The sequence below is a fragment of the Cynocephalus volans genome, chromosome 6, assembly GCF_027409185.1.
Source record: "Cynocephalus volans isolate mCynVol1 chromosome 6, mCynVol1.pri, whole genome shotgun sequence".
Lineage (NCBI taxonomy): Eukaryota > Metazoa > Chordata > Mammalia > Dermoptera > Cynocephalidae > Cynocephalus > Cynocephalus volans.
Genome location: NC_084465.1, coordinates 140,338,595 through 140,344,405, shown reverse-complemented (window position 1 = coordinate 140,344,405; position 5,811 = coordinate 140,338,595). Strand labels below are relative to the sequence as shown.

General features: G+C 44.6%; 1 non-coding gene across 1 annotated transcript; it reads left to right on the top strand.

Moving 5' to 3' along the window:
• Nucleotides 1-4,538: 4,538 nt before the first annotated feature.
• TRNAI-GAU (transfer RNA isoleucine (anticodon GAU)) lies at nucleotides 4,539-4,612 on the top strand. The gene has a single exon. It is a non-coding gene; the product is annotated as a tRNA-Ile (tRNA).
• Nucleotides 4,613-5,811: the final 1,199 nt, after the last annotated feature.

Here is a 5,811-nt window from a genome sequence, read left to right as displayed (position 1 = left end):
GGACCCTAAACTAAACCAACATGCTCAGACACAAACCTGGCCTTATCTTGCAAATGAGGCTTTTCTGAGGAAATTTCTTTTTAAAAATATGACCTTGAATGTGATCACTTCCTGAGAGAAAACCCAGGCCTATACTTAACAGCCCACAGCTTTGAATTAGTCAAAGCCCTAGTTCATTTCCTATCCCAGATGAATTTTGCTATCCTTCATTTCACCCCGGGTTTCCAGCTCTGGCGTCTGAGCCCTGCAAGGCCAATACTCTGTCCCCCATGGGCAACAGGTCTGGAGCCAGCTGTGCCCTGGAGCCAGCTGAGATTCATGCAGCCTGGGTCCCCTAGGCTGTGGGACAGAGAGCAGCGTTCTTTCTAAATCCTGTGACCGGGGGCAAACTTCTTGTGTCAAGTTCGAAGAGATTTGTTCAATCATTTTAACTTCTTCCCCGGCACTGCCTTTAGATGATGGCATATTCACAGCAACATCTATCCTCCTCCGACATTTTCCCTAGGCTAAGGTCCTTCATTCTTGGGGTTCATCTGAGCTGTTTCCATAGCGACAGCCACTTGTTGAGTTTTGCATTTCCCATCGAGGCCCTTGCAATTTGCCAGCTAAGCCAACGATCACCAGGTGTGTGTGGCCAGGCTTATAAGACAAAGTCTGTTTTATTTTATCCTTCCCTTTTCTGTCTGCTTTCAGTTGGTGGCAGCCTCAAAAAAGACAGGGCCTTTTGGCTTTCAGAATCCTTAGGTCTCTGCTCATTATCCCAGGCGATCTTTTGGACTGAGCCAGTGCACCCTCCGCTTCTGTACCTGTCTGCAGGCGGCTGTCATCTGTGTGAGCCCTGGTGACTGCTGCGAGTGTGAGCCTCGGAGCAGACCACTTGGGGCTGGGTTTTGCACGTGGGTGTGTGTTGGAGCTGACACTTATAACTCTTTATTTTAAAGGTAGGATGATAGGATGAAAGCTCAGCATCCTTTATCAAAGGTTGGAATCAAAATAATTTTGTGGCTGGCAGGTTAGCTCATTTGGATAGAGCACAGTGCTGATAAATGCCAAGGTCAAGAGTTCCGATTCCTGCACTAGCCAGCCACACACACACAAAAAAACAATTTTGCTTTCTTTTTAGAGAATCTTTAGGGAAACAATGTTACTGACATTAAGCAAAGAAGAAGCCTGGACCATTGTGGACTCCCACACCCCAGTGTTTCATATGTGTACAGGCTGGAGTTACCCACCATTTCCCCAGAGGATGCTTAGTATGTATAACAGGTTAAGCCAAGATCTGCAAGAAGAATTAGTGATTCAAACAAAAGACCCCTTCACAAGCAAAACAGCTAAAGAAAGAGATCGATAAGAGGATCAGCAGATCAAAGCCCTCCTGGTTGTCAACTATCCCTTCTTACTGCCTTAAATGGAAATGCTTCCTGTCCTGCATCTACGCCAGTGCCTGTGCACACCTCCATGAGGTTTTTAAGCTCTGGGAGAGCCCGTGTCTCCCTATGTTTTGCAACTTATACTGTTAGATTTTGTTGTTTGTTGCTGTCGAACTTTTGGAAGAATCTCTAAAGAAAATTCCTCTGATCTGAAAGGATTTGCTGTTTTCTGTGTGGCTGGAACTTTAGTAAGGGCACACCAAAGGGCAACATTCTTCTCTTTTAGGAGATGCCAGGTACAGAGTAGGAGCCGACTGGGGTGCAGAAGGGAAGGGCTCAACCTGCAGAAGAATGCCTGAAAGCACAGCCTGTCTGGTTTCATCATGGGTTTTAACTGAACACTTGAAAAGGGAAAACAGAAGAACATAATGATCCAGTGCCTGAGGCTTCTTGGCTGCAAATACACCAAATACTTGAACAAATGAACACGAAAACCAAGGGCAGTTTGTAAAGCAGCATCACAGTGCAGATCTATTTTAAAGGCAGGCCAAAGAAAAAGAGGAAAATTCTCTAAATTAAAAGTAAATGTTCCTAATTGCAAACAAGTAAATAGAAAACGTAGTGAGAGAATAAAGAAGCCTATCAGACTGTTTCTGGAATCAGCAGGCCCCGTCAGCGAGTTTTGGCACAACATGTGTCCTGGGCTCTCTCCAGAGCCTTCTGAGCTTTTGGGAAAGTGCCTCTTAACCAGATTGGATTGGATGACCCTCTCATGTCTGGAGCTGTCCCCAAAGGGCCAGAGGCTGCAGAAGTCTCAGAGGCTGAGAATCTGGACTGGATTCTCTGATGAGCTGTTTAGTGCTGGGGCTCCCTGCAGACATCGATCATTAAGGAGTGCTTCTGTTTCCATGTAATCCAATGCAAACCAGTTCAAGCAGTAAGGAAACATTGATTTGCCTAACAGGAAAACTCAGAAATAAGGCAGGGCTGGGCTGGTTAGATCCAGTTCTTCAATGATATCTCCAAGGACTGGGTTTCTTTCTCTCTTCCTGCTCTGCCCACAGTGGTATCAAATTTATTCCATGCCTGGCTTCTCTCTTGGTGGCAAGTTGGTTGCCAATTGCCTTTAGGGTGACATGCTTCCTGGCTACCTTCAGAGAGAGTAACTGAGAGCATGTCCCTCCCTCAGACATCAAGCCGAAGTCTTGCATCTTCCAGCTCCTCTTTAGGTCCACCCTGTTCCACCTTAGGTCCATCCCCCGACTTCCTCCCCACTGCACAGTACACACTTGCAATCACTATGGCCGAGGCAAGCCCAGGGGACTGATTGCTTTAAGCTTGAATTACTACCCATCCCTGAGGCCATCACAGTAGCAGGCAGGGTGGAATTCTGCTGATTATTTTTGGCCAATAAGGGCCTGGCCCTGGAGCTGGGTGGGAGTGGCCAGTCCTACCCCAAACAGGGTTTCTCCACCAAGAAGACTCGAGTTCTCTTAAGGAAAAAATCTGGGTGCCGCCGTTGGCAAGAGGGATGCAGGTAGGGGTGGTGGGGTGGATGTTAGTTAGCAGTGACTGTGAGTCCTCTCCAGATCTGGATCCTTTGGGAGCAGGAAAGCCTAGAGGGAGGGATGGGCAAGGAGCAGAGGGTGGGAATGCACTAGGAGCCTGTTTGGATCGGTTTCATAGCTGAACCTTCACTTTTTCCCCCATCCATGTGCTTTCTTCCTTCCCTTCCCCAAATAAGGACCAGCGTAGCCTAGTGATTAAGACTGTGTTCCAGTACAGGCTTTGCCAGCCTTCAGTTTCCTCATCTGTAAAATGGGTGTAATAATCATTCATGGGCTTACTGGACTCACATACTCGGCTCCCAACACAGAGCCTGCCACATGGAAGCTTGATCTGTGCTGAACGAATGGGCACACGAATGCATGAGAGCCGTGGTTTAGAAGCCCCCAAACAGGGCGGAGTTTCAAACTGTGGGTTGCTAAAAGAAAAACATCATACAAATTAAATCTAACAGTTTCACTGAGCAAAGAACAATTTGCTAATCTGGCAGCCGTCAGAACCAGGGTTGGTTCAGAAAGCTCCGATGTGCAAACTGGGCAGGCAGCATTTATGGACGGAAAATGGAGTGAGCTCCAGAAACAGCTTGCTTGGTCACAGCTTGGTGTTGGCCTTTTTTGAACCCAGTCTGACCAGGTGGCTGCCCCTGATTGATTGAAGCTCTGCGATGCTGATTGACCACGACGCCGCTGTGTGTTGGGGAAAAGTACACTCCTAAGCTAGGCTTTCAGTCGGTTCAGTGCTAAGTTAGGTTGCAGTTAGTTACATAGGCAATCGAAATACGGAGGCGGCCTTAGGCCAAATTTAGTTTGAATTTTAGTTCAGGTTGGACTTTGAGGCTGGCACTACCACAGTGCTTTGGGGTCTAAGGCAGGTGACGTGGTTTCTTTCTTCTGAGTGGCCTGTCATCAAGGCATTCTGGCACCTGGCCCCTCCCTCCCCAGCTCTTCTTATTTCTCACATCTTCCTTTGACAAGGGTCTCTCTGCTGCTCACACTTGTGCCCATGTCACAGCCTTCGGTCGCATTATTCTTCTTGCTGAGAGTGTCCTTAGACTCTTTTCCACCCAAATTCCACCATCTTGCAAGACCAGGACGACCCAGCTACTCTCTATGGTCCATTTCTTTACTGAGTTTCTCCAGCACATAGAAGTATTCCCCTCATGCCATACCGTCTGGCCACTCCCCCATATAAATATCATTTATTCCATTTTGAAAACAGATTAATTTCTGTCTTCTAATTCCATCTATTCAAGATACATATCCTAGAGTGTCATAAATTATTTTTAAAAATTTTTATTTATTATTAGCATATTCATTCTTACAACATTTGTTATTCTTGGTCTTTTTAATAATGGCCAGGGGCCAAATTAAAACCACAGTGAGATACCACTTCATGTCTGCTAGCATAGCTGTAATAAAGTGCTGGTGAAGAGGTGTAGAAACTGTAATCCTCATATTTTGCTGGTGGGAATGTAAAATGGTGCTGCTGCCTTGAAAAATAATCTGGTAGTTCCTCAAAAAGTTAAACACAGAGTTACCATTCGACCCAGAAATTCCATTCCTAGGTATATACCCAAGAGAATTAAAAACTCATGTCCAGGCTGGCCGGTTAGCTCAGTTGGTTAGAGCATGGGGCCGATAACACCAAGGTCCAGGGTTCAATCCCTGCACTGGCCAGATGCCAAAACAAAACAAAACAACCCCCCCCCCCACTCTTATGTACACACAAAAACTTGTACATGAATGTTCATAGCAGCACAATTCATAATAGTCAAAAAGTGAAAACCACCCAAGTGTGCATCAACTGATTAATGGATAAACAAAATGTGGTATGTCCATGCAATGGAATATTACTTTGCAATAAAATGAGATAAATTACTGATATAACTTCTACTACGGTATTGATCAATCTTGAAAACCTGCTGAATGAAAGAAGACAAACACAAAAAACCACATATCGTATGATTCCATTTATATGGAACGTGCAGAATAGACAAATTCATAGTGACAGAAAGTAGATTGTTGGTTGCCTAAGGTTGGTGGGGAGAACAGGAGTTGGGGGAAAATGGCAAATAATTGCTAACGAGTACAGGGTTTAATTGCTGATGAGTATAGTGTTTCCTTTTGGGGCAACCAAAATGTTTCAAAGTTGATTGTGGTGGTTACACAAATCTGTGGATATACTAAAAACAGTTATACTGTGCATTTTAAATGAGTGAATTGTATGGTATGTGAATTATAATAATGAAGCTCAATAAAGCTGTTATAAGAACAAACAAAACCTGAGGAGCCATCTTCAGCAATGAGAGACGGGAGCTGGTGGGTGCCCTGTCCTCCCATCCTTCAGATGACCACGTTGAGGGTGCATTCTGTGTTTCTAGAAGGTTCTGGAGGAATCAACTCCTATTGTCTATAGCAGTGATCTTTGGTTTTTTTTGACTTAATTATTCAAATAGTGTTTACAATAGTTCACAGTGAATAACCGAAGATTCCTGAAAATGGGGACCACGCTTAAAATACTTACTTAAAAAAATACATTTATAAAACACATACAACTTTTCAAATACATGCGTATACATTTTTCCTCATGTTCCACCCTATACCCTCTTATCTGCACACCTCTTACGAGATGGAGTCATTGTCACGCACTTGTTGTAGGGAACAATGCTAAAGTCAAATCTAATACTTGAAGGTTTTCCTTATAGCAATGACCTTGATAATGCTCCCTGATGTCATCATTTCCTCCTGTATCTCTGCTTTCTCACTCATTTTTGGTGGGGTGTGTGTGCTCTTTTTCACTTCAACCGGATTGTTATCTCTTGTGGAAGCACCATGATTTAAACTTCTTTCGATTTTTTAAAATCCTACAGCAAGGG